Raw genomic sequence first — 16,334 nt, forward strand, 5'->3', positions numbered from 1 at the left:
TCAAACTGATAAACTTGATTGTTTTTAGCAAATAATCATTAACTTAGAATTTTATGGCTGCAACACGTTCCAAAAAAGCCGGCACAGGTGGAAAAAAAGATAGTCGAACAGTTTAAGGACAATGCTTCTCAACGTACAATTGCAAGGAATTTAGGGATTTCATCATCTCCGGTCCATAATATCATCAAAAGGTTCAGAGAATCTGGAGAAATCACTGCATGTAAGCGGCAAGGCCGAAAACCAATATTGAATGCCAGTGACCTTTGATCCCTCCGGGGGCACTGCATCAAACACCGACATCAATGCTTAATGGATATACCACATGGGCTCAGGAACACTTCAGAAAACCAATGTCAGTAAATACAGTTTGCGCTACATCCGTAAGTGCAACTTGAAACTCTACTATGCAAAGCAAAAGCCATTTATCAACAACACCCAGAAACGCTGCCGGCTTCTCTGGGCCCGAGCTCATCTGAGATGGACTGATGCAAAGTGGAAACGTGTTCTGTGGTCCGACGAGTCCGCATTTCAAATTGTTTTTGGAAATTGTGGACGTTGTGTCGTCGGGGCCAAATAGGAAAAGAACCATCCGGACTGTTATGGACGCAAAGTTCAAAAGCCAGCATCTGTGATGATATGGGGCTGTGTTAGTGCCAATGGCATGGGTAACTTACACATCTGTGAAGGCACCATTAATGCTGAAAGGTACATACAGGTTTTGGAGAAACATATGCTGCCATCCAAGCAACGTCTTTTTCATGGACGCCCCTGCTTATTTCAGCAAGACAATGCCAAACCACATCTGCACCTGTTACAACAGCGTGGCTTCGTAGTAAAAGAGTGTGGGTACTCGACTGGCCTGCCTGCAGTCCAGACCTGTCTCCCATTGAAAATGTGTGGCGCGTTATGAAGCCTAAAATACGACAACGGAGACCTCGGACTGTTGAACAGCTGAAGCTGTACATCAAGCAAGAATGGGAAAGAATTCCACCTACAAAGCTTCAACAATTAGTGTCCTCAGTTCCCAAACGTTTATTGAATGTTGTTGAAAGAAAAGGTGATGTAACACAGTGGTAAACATGACCCCGTCCCAGCTTTTTTGGAACGTGTTGCAGCCATAAAAATCCAAGTTAATGATTATTTGCTAAAAACAATAAAGTTGATCAGTTTGAACATTAAATATCTTTTCTTTGTAGTGTATTCAATTAAATCTAGGTTGAACATGATTTGTAAATCATTGTTTTCTGTTTTTATTTATGTTTAACACAACGTCCCAACTTCATTGGAATTGGGGTTGTAAAAAATACTATTTTACTGTCAAAAATCTACATTCTAGTATTCTGTGTACCAGCTTTTATCTATCTTCTTGTTGTCCATATATTTTCTAAAAGCCCCGCGATTGCAAAGAATTAACCTTGGTGCCAAAATACTTTAAAGGGACTAATTAATGGTTTGAACATGGGCACATCGTGCTGGACTCATAAATGATGTCTGCAGAACAAAGCCCTCCAAAATAGATTCAGTAGTCATTTTAGAATCCTTTACTGATAAAATATTAGATTTCCAGCCAGATGTTGGCCCGCCCAACATTTGGACATGTCAGCCTGTCACAGCCTGACGCGTCACAAGCAGGAGCCGATGACATTTCCTCATTGAACTTCTATGTTTTCCATGGTGTAATTTTTGACCACATTGAACGTCTGGGACAATAATGATAATAAGAAGACAATAATGAGCGAAAATAGTGATAGTAAAAAATGTTTGGAGAGCTTGTTGTTTTAAAAAAAATGGAATGCCTCCTTGAGGAAAGAAAACAGCCACGTCATCCCACGTCAAGTAATGCTTGCAGATTTATTTACTCATACGTCAGCTCAATTTTGAGTTGAACAAATGTACATGTGTGTATGTATGTGTAGATCAAATTTATGTATTGATCACAAAGGCTTTTCTGTGGATGGCATTTTGTGACAGACGTGGACTTTGGCTGGCTGTCGTAACGTCGGATGACCTATGACGAGGGTCTCCCGGCCGAACGTGTTACGTCCCGAAACTGCAGCTGATCTGATTTGATCTTATCTGATCCATAAACTCTAAAAAATTGGACTGATTGTTGGAATATTTTCAGAGGTCGAAGCTGCCATGAGTAGAGATGGCCGCACAAATTTGGTTGATGATTGTTGACAGTTTTTGGATATTAATCTGCTTTTATTGAGTTCATGCATGAGGCTTGCAAGGATGTGGCACTCACCTGCCGTGTTTGTATGATTTTTATGATGACCATAATACATTTGCGATTTTTCAGTACATTAAATTAGTTTTTCAACATAATTTTCACATTATGCTAACTGTTGTTCATGTGGTGCAATGATTATATGACCACAATTAAAGAGAAAATACCAGCTTGAACAAAGCGGTGTTTGCAAACTAAACCAAGCTGTATTTTTGTTCTTTTTTTAATTTCCTGAAAAGTTGTCATTTTCGACTGGTTAGAGCATCTGCCTCACAGTTCTGAGGACCCGGGTTCAATCCCCGGCCCCGCCTGTGTGGAGTTTGCATGTTCTCCCCGTGCCTGCGTGGGTTTTCTCCGGGCGCTCCGGTTTCTTCCCACATTCCGAAAACATGCGTGCTAGCTTAATTGAAGACTCCAAATTGCCCATAGGGGTCAATATGAGTGAAAATGGTTGTTTGAATATTTGTGTGCCCTGCGATTGGCTGGCGACCAGTTAAGGGTGTACCCCTCCTCCTGCCCGATGATAGCTGGGATAGGCTCCAGCACTCCTGCGACCCTTGTGAGGATAAGCAGCTCAGAAAATGGATGGATGGGTGGAAGTTGTCATTTTGAAGGTGACCGGATTCCACCTGACAGCTACGATGTTTCAAATATGACCAATTACTGCCATTTCATAGGATAGTACATTGCTTTTTCCCACACCAGCTATGACAGTACTTTCCAATCTTTGATTTTGGTGATGAGAAAAGGGGCGTTCGAAAGAGAATTCGTTATTCACCAATTGCTCCAAAATGTATTGATAATGGAAATGACTGCCTGTTTAATTTGCTTGAGCAAAAAATACATAAACAAACTTGTTTGTGAAATTTGGACCATTAAGACCCATACTTCCTTTGAGGAATGCATGCATTTTGTCCAATGTTTTAGTGATTACAATATCAAATAAGTGAATGATTGATTGAAATAAGACTGGAAATAAAATGTGACTTTTGGTGGTAAACTGTAACGTGTATTTGTGATCTTTCATAAAATACATTTCTTAAAACAGTGATTGTGACTCAATTTGCTTGGACATCAAATCCATTTCCCCCATTAAAAAGAATTGAATGTCTTTAATCCACTGGGAGGCGGGACGTTGGCCGACTGGTTAGAGCGTCAGCATCCAAGTCCTGAGGACCGGGGTTCAATCCCCGGCCCCGCCTGTGTGGAGTTTGCATGTTCTCCCCGTGCCTGCGTGGGTTTTCTCCGGGCACTCCGGTTTCCTCCCACATCCCAAAAACATGCATGAATTGGAGACTCTAAATTTCCCGTAAGTGTGAATGTGAGTGCGAATGGTTGTTTGTTTGTATGTGCCCTGCAATTGGACTCCAACACTCACGCGGCCCTCGTGAGGAGAAGCGGCTCAGAAAATGGATAATCCATTGGGAACCTTCCAAAAAAAATGCTCTCAACTTAAAGCAAATGTGGCCCAAGCGACAAGGCCTAAGTGGAAAAACTGCAAAGCTGGGGCACTGAGGAGGATCAAAAGCAGACAGCCTTTTAGCTCCACTCTCAGATAGTGACGACATGACGTCACACTCTCCTCACACTGATGAAGATGATGATGATAAAACGTCCAAAGGTCGTTATGGCATGTCACACTGACAACAAACGATGGAAATGTTTTCAGTGTGCGAAAACTTTTGCTTGTAAGAGCGAACGACACATGAGAAGACACACTGGAGAGAAAGCTTTTGCTTGTTCAGTTTGTGGTCAAAGATTCTCTCCTAAGTATTGGCCTAATAAACACAAAGTGTGCTGGTGGGAATCGCGGCGATCAAGAAGCCTTGATTGAAATTGTAAATGTTTCATATCAAAAGTAATGACTATCATAAGGATTTACAAAAATCTGTATTTGTGTATTTTATCTAGCACATTCATCATCGTGTTGTCTTTGTCTTTTTTAAAAACGTCCCGTTACAAATGTTCCAAATTAGCACTGGTGCCAAAATACACAAAGTAATGCATGCCTTGTTTTCCAATAATTTAGTGATGTCCATATCAAATAAATGAATGATTGATTGAACTGGACTGTAAAGAAGCAGTGACCTTTCGTGGTGAACTCGAAAGTGTGCGGTATATGTGATCATGTTAGATATATTGTAGAAGTTATCATTTATTTGCTTAGCTTGCATTAGTATTATGGACAATGTTTAGAAAGAAAGATGTCTCGCCTTCAAGAAGATGACTCAGCAGGAATCATCTGAGAGAAGGACGTGGCCGGGACGTGGCAGGTGCCATGTTTTCACCTTGAAACCCTACCCTTAGTGTGTTGTGTCTTGTAGCTTAGTACGTTATGTCTTGTAAACTTAGAAACCTCCCTATTTTCAAATAAATGCAGGAGCGACGGGAGAGATTGTTTAGAGCGTGTTGAGAGGCTGTAACCTGAACAATCTCCCATGCGCCCTCCTCATGAGTAAAATGACCAACGTCTTCATTCCTTTTGTGTTTATTCATTATAATGTTTGGTGAGATAAATCCAACATTAAATTGGTCCTTCGAGCCGGATGTCAACACACCCGAGGATTCCAGTTGTGGAGCCGACACCCAGTTAAGAGACCGTGGCCACGGCAATTGAGACCCTTTCCGGGACTGGTCTTCGTTCTTCTCAACTGGGATCTGAAGGTTGACGACAATCCACAGGATTGAAGACGACTGGTGAGTTAAATTTTTTAAATTTTTTTGAAGAATGAATGTATCGCGCGACAAAGAAGTCTGCGGCGAAATAAACCTTGTGTAATACTAGTCACTGGCAAGTAACTGATGACAGTGGTGTCATCTGCAAACTTCAGGAGTTTGACAGTCGGGTTCGCTGAGGTGCAGTCGTTCGTGTCGAGAGAGAAGAGCAGCGGAGAGAGGACACAACCTTGGGGCGCCCCAGTGCTGATGCTGCGTGTGGATGAGGTGGCCTCCCCCAGCCTGACCTGCTGTGTCCTGCCCGTCAGAAAGCTGTAAATCCACTGGCAGATGGCAGGTGAGACGCTGAGCTGGAGAAGCTTGGTTGAAAGGAGTTCAGGGATGATGGTGTTGAACGCTGAGCTGAAGTCCACGAACAGGATCCTCGCGTAGGTCCCTGCACTGTCGAGGTGTTCTAGGATGAAGTGCAGTCCCATGTTGACTGCATCGTCCGCAGACCTGTTCGCTTGGTAGGCAAACTGCAGGGGGTCCAGCAGGGGACCTGTGACACTCTTGAGGTGGTCCAGCACGAGACGTTCAAAGGACTTCATGACCACAGATGTCAAAGCGACAGGCCTGTAGTCATTCAGACCAGAGATTGCAGGTTTCTTGGGGACTGGAATGATGGTGGAGCGTTTGAAACAGGATGGAACTTCGCACATTTCCAAAGATCTGTTGAAGATCTGAGTGAAGACTGGAGCGAGCTGGTCCGCGCAGACTTTGAGGCAGGATGGGGACACATGGTCCGGTCCTGCCGCTTTGTTAATCTTCTGTTGTTTGAAGATGCGTCTCACATCCTGTTCATGGATGGTTAACGCAGAAGTCAGAGGTGTGGTTGTGGTCGCGGGTGCGGCCGGGTGGGTGTGTGGTGTGAAAGTGTCCTTTTCAAATCTGCAGTAGAAGGTATTCAAGTCGTTGGCTAGTGTGCTGTTGTTCTCAGCTTGGGGGGATCGTCGCTTGTAATTAGTCAGCGATTGGAATGCATGCCAGACTGATTTTGAGTCGTTCGCGCTAAACTGTTTTTCCAACTTTGCTGCATAGATCCTCTTTGCAATGTTAATTTCTTTAGTAAGCTGGTTTCTAGCTCGATTATACAGGGCCCTGTCCCCGCTCTGATATGCATCTTCCTTAGCTTGGCGAAACTGCTTAAGTTTAGCAGTGAACCACGGCTTGCTGTTGTTGAATGTCCGAAATGATTTTGTTGGTACACAAACCTCTTCACAGAAACTGAAATAGGATGTGACAGTGTCCGTATATTCATCCAGGCTGCCAGCTGAATTTTCAAAGACACTCCAGTCTGTGCAGTCTAAATAGCTTTGAAGTTCCATCTTTGCTTCATTGGTCCACTTTTTGACTGTTTTCACTGTAGGCTTCGCACATTTAACTTCTTGCTTGTACGTCGGTATTAAGTGAATTAAGCAGTGATCAGACGAGCCCAGGGCTGCACGAGGTATAGCACGGTATGCGTTTTTTACCGTAGTGTAGCAGTGGTCTAAAGTATTATTTTCCCTGGTAGGACAGTCGATGTGCTGCTTGTATTTAGGGAGTTCGTGGTTGAGTTTAGCTTTGTTAAAGTCCCCGAGAATAATGAGGGGTGAGTCCGGGTGTTTTTTTTCAATTTCGTTGACTTGTTCGGCGAGCGTTAGCAATGCAGCGTTCGTGTTAGCTTGCAGTGTAATATAGACTACAGCCAGTATAAACGATGCAAACTCACGTGGCGAGTAGAATGGTTTACAGTTTAAGAATAGCGACTCCAAATGCGGGCTGCATTGTGTGCTGAGCACCGTGACGTCCGTACACCATTTTTCGTTGATATGGAGGCATATCCCGCCGCCCTTCGTTTTCCCCGATGATTCCATGTCGCGGTCCGCTCGATGAATGTTGAAGCCGGGAAGTATGACGGCGCCATCGGGTACAGCGTCGCAAAGCCAGGTCTCCGTGAAGCACATGGCCGCGGACCGTCCGAAGTCTTTACTGGTCTTTAACAGAAGATGAAGCGCGTCCATTTTGTTGGGTAGGGAGCGTACATTCGCGAGGTGGATCGACGGGAACGCCAATCTGTGTCCTCTCTTGCGGCGTTTCACCTGAATGCCGGCTCGTTTTCCTCTGTGGCGCCGCTTCCGCATCCATGCGCCGAAAACCGCGGACGCCGCTCCGGTGAGTAACTCGGGGAAAAAACTCAGCGGATTTTCGAAAGTTGGTGACAGAAAGTCCGGAGTAGCCTCCTTGATGGTTAGCAGGTCTCCCCTTGTGTAAGTGAGTCGTGTAAGGTCTCCAAAGACGGACGGAAAATACAAAAACAAAGACAATACTAGAGAGCGCGTTACCGAGGCGACCACACTGGTAGGCGCCATCTTGGTTCTATTCTGAAGTCCATTGCCCGAGACTCAAATGATCCAGCTGGGTGATAGGCTGACACATCCCAATGAGCTCATCTGCAATGAATCCCAAATATTGCGTAAGTATTGCGGTGGATTTTTTCGCCTGTGGTTCAGAGTCGGAGGTCACCCGGGAGAACTCCGACGTCCGTCGGGCATGGGATGAATGAAGACTTTGAGACACTTGGCGTTTGGGCTAATTCGATTTATTGAACAAGCCTTATTGTTATAACAGCTGCTTACATTGCCAGAACAACGAAACAGCCCCCGAAAACCCCTGGATCTAAGTTTATCAAGGTTTCTCTCCCTGGTGGCATTAGCGCCTCCCTGGGTGCACTCGGAAGGATGGTGCTCCTCATGACCATATTTGGAGTGTTAAACTGGCCTTCATGTTGCGCTTTGGGGGCGTGAAATAACCCTACCCGCCTGCTGGCATCTCTTAGTAAAACAGTCCTCTTTGAAGACCGGGACGCCTGTTGTAAACCCCAGACAGGTTTCTGTCAGGGAAAAGCAGGAAACCCCAATAAACATATAACTGGTTAAAGGACGTCCTTTGATGTAGAATTACAAAGAAAAGATAGTTGGTGTGAATACAGGTCTCCAACCATTTGTCCCTTGCCTATTAAAATATACTACATAACCCCGCTTTAACGAGATCCCCAAATTCATTACAAGACCTAGAGTTAGCAACTGACACCTGGCAAGAAACAACAAACCAGCGTTAGCCCAAAAAGATAACCTATTATCTACAATTTGGAAGAATCTACTTGGTCAAGAAAGTCTATCATGCTCCAAGGCATCTACTTAAGGTTAACCATTGACGAGGAAAAACAATTATTCTAATAAGGCCGAATCACTCCCTGCGTCCCCTTGTCGCCTCCTGAGGCCACACGTGAGTACCGAACAGCCAAAAAGAACCCAATCTCCTTCCCGCGAACAATAAAGACACGACGCTCGCCAATCCTAAATTTATGCATTTGTACGTGCAGCCTCGTGGGAGCGCCAAGGATTCACGGCTCTCAGTCGAAAAACCTTTCTCTTTAAGAGACGAGGAAAAGAGAGAGAGCCATATCAAGCCCCCTTCAGAGCCCCTTATCTTATCGCCCAAGGGGACCCTGACCCGGATAGCAAAACATATACAACAGAATAATACAAACATTGAAATAAATGAACAAAAACAGAGTAAACCACAAAAAAGAACTGTGGAAGCAAACATATCAAAATAAAGGTGGTAAATCATAAAGGTGGTCTCCCTCCATATGGTCTACAGCTCATGTCATTGATGAAGAAATTCAGAACCCTTCCGCTCAGGGCCCGCTGTCCACAATCACAGTCCATGAATAAGTCCCAGAATCCAGGTTTATACAGCTCCAGGACACTCCTGGAAAAATAAAAACACCTGCCAGTATTTTGCAACAAAATTAAACATAATCCAGCACATTTTCAAATGGATATCTAATAGTACAACATATGGAGGGCAGTTAGTTCCACACACCTGGGGCAGACACAGTTGGGGAGTCGGTTAATCCGTAAGTGCTAATACCCCCCTTGCATCGCTTTATACCTCCAAACCACTGCGGACATGACTCCTGCGCGTACCACCGCTGAATATTATTTTGTTTTGAAACATCATGGCATGAAGGAATCTGCGCCAAGAAAATGACCTAACATCCATTTAAAAACCATCCACAAAAGTTACCATTAAATATGAACCTATTACCGTGGACTTCATTGATACCACGTCACCATTAGGTTCACCCACCTTTAAAACTGGCAATTGTACTTCCTCTCCCGGGATCGCAACGCCAACCCACCTAAGGATCACGTCCTTTGTCTTCTACCAGGTCAACAAACTTATAGGTTGGCTTTACCTGTTTAGTAAGGTCACCTCGACTATTCGATAACGGTCTGATACAAGAATCTGTGTATGGTCCCCAGTCTGTGGTTTGGACACGCTGTATGAATAGTGCACAGTCACCTTTGACCTCAAACCTCCTAAAATTATTAAACAACAAGAAATTATCGTCTAACGTTAACCTCGGCAGATCAAGTTTTTTCCCATGATTATCTTTCCACTCTGCTCCTTGTTTACAAAGAACAGTATCATATTGCGGGCACCCACACGGTAGTGAAATGGAGTTCCCTTTCATTGGTTCTACCCTATCAACAAAGGTCCACAACTACTTCCCGCATCTGCCCATTGGGTGTTGGAATGTAACCTGGAGGTCATCACCCCTCTCCTGACATTGTCTTTCAGACCTATGGTGCGTCTACCTCGCCATCCCTCCATTTTCTGAGCCGCTTCTCCTCACAAGGGTCGCGGGAGTGCTGGAGCCTATCCCAGCTATCATCGGGCAGGAGGCGGGGTACACCCTGAACTGGTTGCCAGCCAATCGCAGGTCACATAGAAACACACAACCATTCGCACTCACATTCACACTTACGGGCAATTTAGAGTCTTCAATTCACAATGCATGTGTTTTGGGATGTGGGAGGAAACCGGAGTGCCCGGAGAAAACCCACTCAGGCACGGGGAGAACATGCAAACTCCACACAGTTGGGGCTGGGGATTGAACCCCGGTCCTCCGCCTGTGAGGCAGACGCTCTAAGCAGTCGCCCACCGTGCCGCCACCTGCCTGTAATATAGTCAATTTGTTCCAGCCCGTATGGTGCCCAAACCCCTATTCTTTCCTAATTTTTCGCTTTACACCCCCCTTCCGTCATGGGCTAGCCTATGCACCTCCTGACTTAACTGACCCAAAAAGGGATGGGGGTGCCCCTATGAGACCCTCCTGATTCCTCCCCAATTCGGTGGAGTCTTGGCACGCTCCCCTAACAACACGCAGCGGCTTGCAATATCTTACCCCTCAGTCGTACTGTAACTTAAATTTGCGTTAATTTTCACATAATTTCCTTTTAGTTCCGTACATCGTAGAGACCCTAGTTCGTCATCTGCGTCATCAAGTCCATATTATCCCCCAGACTCTAATAGCTCATTGTTAGATATATTTTAATAGTTATCATTTATTTGCTTAGCTTGCATTAGTATTTTGCATTAGTAGCTTGCATTAGTATTATGGACAATATTTAGATAGAAAGATGTCTCGCCTTCAAGAAGATGACTCAGCAACATTTGATGGAAGGGCGCCTTGACCAAGGACGTGATCGGATGTGGTCGGGGACGGGACAGGTGTCGTCTGGTCCTATGTTTTGTGTTGTGTCTTAATGCTTAGAACATTATGTCTTGTAGAACCCTCCTATTTTCAAATAAATGTAGGAGCGACGGGGGAGATTGTTTAGAGCGTGTTGAGAGGCTGTAACCTGAACAATCTCCCATGCGCCCTCCTCATGAGTAAAATGACCAACGGCTTCATTCCTTTTGTGTTTATTCATTATAATGTTTGGTGAGATAAATCCAACACTCATTATACCATAGTTACTCGATATTTATTGTTCATGCCAAAATCCATATATCTGCCACTTTACGAATCATAACCTCTGCAGGGGTGTCAATAGATGTTTCGTATTACTCATTACCCCTCAATCATATCATACTCACCGTCAGTGTCACGCTAAGGTACTTACTACCATATCATGTGAATTTCCTCGACAGTATTGCATTAGACATTCCGATATTGGTCATACTCTGTATCCCACCAGTCATGCATGTACCATATCTTCCTCAGCTTTCATCCATCCACCGTCCTCCTAGGGAAACCGCTTCTCTCCTCCATCCAACTTCTTGTGATGAACCTGCTTAAACTAGAAACCTCCAATAACAGTATAGTGTTGAATCAAAGTTCAGAATTGGAATACTACATTCGGATACATTACGAATCAATGTGTCCACTTTACCCGGGCACCCTTCTTCGACAGCTGTCCCAGGTCTGCCCGGCAGTAGATGACACAAACAACCATTCGTACCTACGGGCAATTTAGAATTTTCAGTCTTTGTCTGCCCTGCAATTTGCTGGCGACCAGTTCAGGGTGTACCCGGCCTCTCACCTAGAGTCAGCTGAGAGAGGTTCCAGCTCGACCATGGTGAGGATAAGCGGGACGGACAGTGGATGGATGGATGACATTCAATCATAGTATATTGTGAATAAAAAGCTCTTAGCAGGCTAAAACAGGGGCAGCTATCATGTACAGTATACGATGAGATTGTACTTTGATTATTTATTACTGTATTTACTTATACACACAGGTACATCCGCGCGCACACACACACACACACACACACAAAACGAGCTTCTGACTTGTGTAATGGAAGTTAAGTTGAGTGGCTAACCAGTCTCAATTTAAGAGATGCTTCAATACAATAAATAACATGCACACAGTAGACAGTATTTTGACATGAAAATCCAGCCATCCATTTTCTGAGCCGCTTCTCCTCACTAGGGTCGCGGGCGTGCTGGAGCCTATCCCAGCTGTCATCGGGCAGGAGGCAGGGTACACCCTGAACTGGTTGCCAGCCAATCGCAGGGCACATACAAACAAACATTCGCACTTACAGTCACACCTACGGGCAATTTAGAGTCTCCAATTAATGCATGTTTTTGGGATGTGGGAGGAAACCGGAGTGCCCGGAGAAAACCCACGCAGGCACGGGGAGAAAATGTAAACTCCACACAGGCGGGGCCGGGGATTGAACCCAGGCCCTCAGAACTGTGAGGCTGACGCTCTAACCAGTTGTCCACCGTGCCGCTGACATGAAAATATTTTTTAAAATTTGCATTTTTGCAACTTACTCTTACAGTCTCATACTTTACAATAGGTACTTCTTTCCATCTGTAACCAAGGATTGGCACCTCCATAAATAAATGCCAAACTGCGAGAATGCAGGGGTCCACTGTATTACCCTTATTGATACTTTTTGTTTCATGCATGTTATAATTTTATACTTGTTCACATTTTATTGTAAATGTTGAGCTGCCTATTTTTATTATATCCAATAAACCTTAACTCAAATGACTTTACTAATAAACTTAAATATGAATATAAACCATATGACACAACATTTAAGTCAAAATGACAATTGATGTGACCAAACCATGTGTGTTTGTCTTCTTGTGTCTTGCAGACATCAGTGAAGATGTTCATCCTGAAGGCCAGGAGCTTGAGCCCCCTCACATGAAAGAGGAAGTGGAGGATGAAGAGGTCCACCGCATCAAAGAGGAAGAGAAATTGGAGCCCACTCCCATTAAAAAAGAGGATGAGGAAGAGCACACTCACATCAAACATGAAGTGGAGGAGGACATCACCATGTTTCCATCGACTGGTGTCCCTTTGAAGAGTGAAGATGATTCTCAAAGATTCTCTCATAAGTATCAGGCTAAAACACACAAGTGTGCATTGAGAAAAGCAGTGATGAAGAAGCTTCAAATGAAAAAGTAAATGTTGAATATCAAAGGAAATTAAGATCATACTGATTTACAAAAATCTCACTTCTTGTATTCCCTCCCTCTCTCTCCCCCCTGTAATCAGCACCTCATCCGACCACCTGTTCCCAATCAGCGCTCCACACTGACTGCATTTAAGCCTGCCAGATCCAGGAAGCCAGCACCAGAGTTTCGACGTTCATCCGTGGTACACAGGCCAACTTTCATGACTCCTCCTCGTAAGTTCCTCAACTACCTGCAATCATACTTTCCCCCTTGTGTTCTTCTCCGTCTCCAGTGCTCCTTTCATGTCTCCCGCCACGCCGCCAAGCTCTTCCACCTGCCCATGGTTTCACTTCCTACACCTTCCCTGTTCCAACGGACCACCATTGCCCCTCGGATGTCCTACCCGCTGAGTGATTAATGAATAAACCATTCTCATCTACTTCCTCCGCTTCTGTCTCCTTTTGGGTCCAGTCCAACATCATACGATTACCAACCGTGACAATCAGAAGTTGCAGGTCAACCAAAAACCTGAAACCATGTGATTTCCACTTTATTCAAATAAAGTGGAAATGCATTTGTCATCGTTGTTTGCCATAATGTTTTTTTGTTTGTTCCTAATATCCATAATTATTTTTATCTGATACCGTTACAAAATATTTTGGAAATTTCACCAGGACTGTCCAGTTTGCAGGAATTTATTTCGCAGTCACACTGGTTGAATTTTTGATTAAAAATTTACTGAATAGTTTTCCGACTATATCTAGTCGGAACTTCTCGACCTCACACACTAGCTCGGGCTCCTTCCCTGCCAGAGAGGTGACATTCCACGTCCCAAGAGACACACAGCTTGGCCTCTGGTACCAGTCCTCTCGAGAGGGGTTGGACTCTCTTCCACTCTGGAGTCGCCCACGGTGCCTGTACGTTGGGGTTCACCCCGGTGGACGAGAGGGTAGCCTCCCTCCGCCTTCAGGTGGGGGGACGGGTCCTGACTGTTGTTTGTGCCTATGCACCAAACAGCAGTTCAGAGTACCCACCCTTTTTGGAGTCCTTGGAGGGTGCTGGAGAGCGCTCCCACTAGGGACTCCATTGTTCTGTTGGGGGACTTCAATGCTCAGGTGGGCAATGACAGTGAGACCTGGAAGGGCGTGATTGGGAGGAACGCCCCCCCCCGATCAGAACCCGAGCGGTGTTCTGTTATTGGACTTCTGTGCTCGTCACGGATTGTCCATAACGAACACCATGTTCAAGCATAAGGATGTCCACATGTGCACTTGGCACCAGGACACCCTAGGTCGCAGTTCGATGATCGACTTTGTGGTTTCAACTCCCACCTCCGACAGAACCTTGCTCATGTTCCGGGGGAGGCAGGGGACATCGAGTCCGAGTGGACCATGTTCCGCGCCTCCATTGCTGAAGCGGCCGACCGGAGATGTGGCCGTAAGGTGGTCGGTGCCCGTCGTGGCGGCAATCCCCGAACTCGTTGGTGGACACCAACGGTGAGGGATGCCGTCAAGCTGAAGGAGTCCTATCGGGCCTTTTTGGCCAACACTGTGCATAGTGTGGATGGGGCGCTGCTGACCTCAACCCGGGACGTTGTGAGTCGGTGGGGAGAATACTTCGAAGACCTCCTCAATTCCATCGAAACAGCTTCCCATGAGGAAGGAGAGTCTGGGTTCTCTGAGGCGGGCTCTCCTATCTCTGGGGTTGAGGTCACCGAGGTGGTGAAAAAGCTCATCGGTGACAAGGCCCCAGGGGTGGATGAGATTTGCCCGGAGTTCCTCAAGGCTCTGGATGTTGTAGGGCTGTCCTGGTTGACACGCCTCTGCAACATCGCTTGGACATCGGGGACAGTGCCTCTGGATTGGCAAACTGGGGTGGTGGTCCCCCTTTTTAAGAAGGTGGGACCACCAGCACTACACCCTCGGCAGGGTCCTCGAGGGGCTTCAGTATTCTCAGCCAAACCTCAGTATGAGGTTTGGCCGAGTGTGAAGCGGCTGGGATGAGAATCAGCACCTCCAAATCTGAGACCAGTCCAGGTCGGGGATGAGATCCTTTCCCAAGTGGAGGAGTTCAAGTATCTTGGGGTCTTGTGCACGAGTGTGGGAAGAATGGAACGGGAGATCGACAGGCGGATCGGTGCAGCGTCTGCCGTGTTGCGGACTTTGTATCGATCCGTTGTGGTAAAGAAAGAGGTAAGGCGAGGCTCTCAATTTACCGGTCAATCTACGTTCCTACCCTCACCTATGGTCACGACCCACAGCCTCCCTGGTGAGGTGTTCCGGGCACTGCCCACGCAACCCGACCCGGATAAGTGGTAGAAAATGGATGGATGGATGGAAAGAAAGACGGTTTTCTATTTTTTTTTAAAAATCTTGATCAAACCTCTTTTAGTGGAGACCTGGTGTGGTGGAGTGTCCCCCAGAACTGGACTGGTGTTGCGATAACTCATAGACTTTTTTTTAGTGAATATTTTAAATCTGTGGGAGTGATAGTGAAATATACCAATTTCAGGGGACTTTTATTTTGAAATGCCACATCAGATTTGGATGGGATCTCTTTTGTTGGAGACCTGGGGAGGTGTAGTGTCCCCCAGAACTGGACCGGTGTTGCGATATCTCATTAAAAAGATTGAACAGATTTTGTCAGTCAGGGGTAATGACAGCAAAATATACAGTTTTCAGAGATTTTTATTTTGAAATAAAATATCAGATCTTCATCAAACCTCTTTTCGTGGAGTCCTTGGTGGTCTGTCACACAGATCTGGACTTGTCTTGCGATACCAATGAGGTTATGTTGGGGTGGCTTTGACTCAGTCGGTAGAACAGATTCGAATCCCTGCTACGACTGTCCGCATGTCGAAGTGTCCTTGGGCAAGACATTTATTTTTCCCAAGATATCAAATAATGTAAATTTTTTTTGTATGTATGTAATCTAGTTCAAGATTCAAATTAACTAAAATTCAAATTAACTTTGCTGGTTGCATTCCTTAACCGAAGACTACTGACGTCCGCATTATTGGTAAGCTTTTATTTTGAAGGTGGCTTCGCCGCAAGTTGGCGACCTTTTGCCAAGTATGAACAAAATTCGGGGCGGCTGGCTTGACTGCTACTTTACGAGTGGAAGCTGGCTGGACCGCAGTCTTTTTTCGGTACCGCACGCGATTTCACGTGCTGCACAACATTTTCCTGAATTTGCACCGAACGTGCTGAATCCTCGTCACGGTAAGCCCATCACTACATCACAGGGCTAAAACATCATTCGTGCAATCTTCGTGTCCGGTTGGAGTCGTCTCGTGCACGTTGAACCCATTTGGCCTCGGGTTTTTCTGATGAGCACTGTCTGACGTTAGATATCATTTTTTAAAAATAATATCCAATAAGGTGTCGTCTGATGGCATCCCCTCATGATGATGTGGATTGAGCATTGGAGAACAAATTTCAGAAGATCTGAAAGGCTTGTGGCCATTGTTGCATGATCAAAGTGTAACAGTGTTCCACAACCTACACGACTTGTTTGGAAAATTGCCAGCAAGATTTTTGCCCTTTTTGTGTCTTGTAGGCTAGTTGAGTCAACATTTGTTCATGCCAAGTCAAATCACTCTTCAATCGTAGGAAGTAGCCAAGTACA

The sequence above is a fragment of the Phycodurus eques genome, unplaced genomic scaffold (assembly GCF_024500275.1).
Source record: "Phycodurus eques isolate BA_2022a unplaced genomic scaffold, UOR_Pequ_1.1 contig_214, whole genome shotgun sequence".
Classification (NCBI taxonomy): Eukaryota; Metazoa; Chordata; class Actinopteri; order Syngnathiformes; family Syngnathidae; genus Phycodurus; species Phycodurus eques.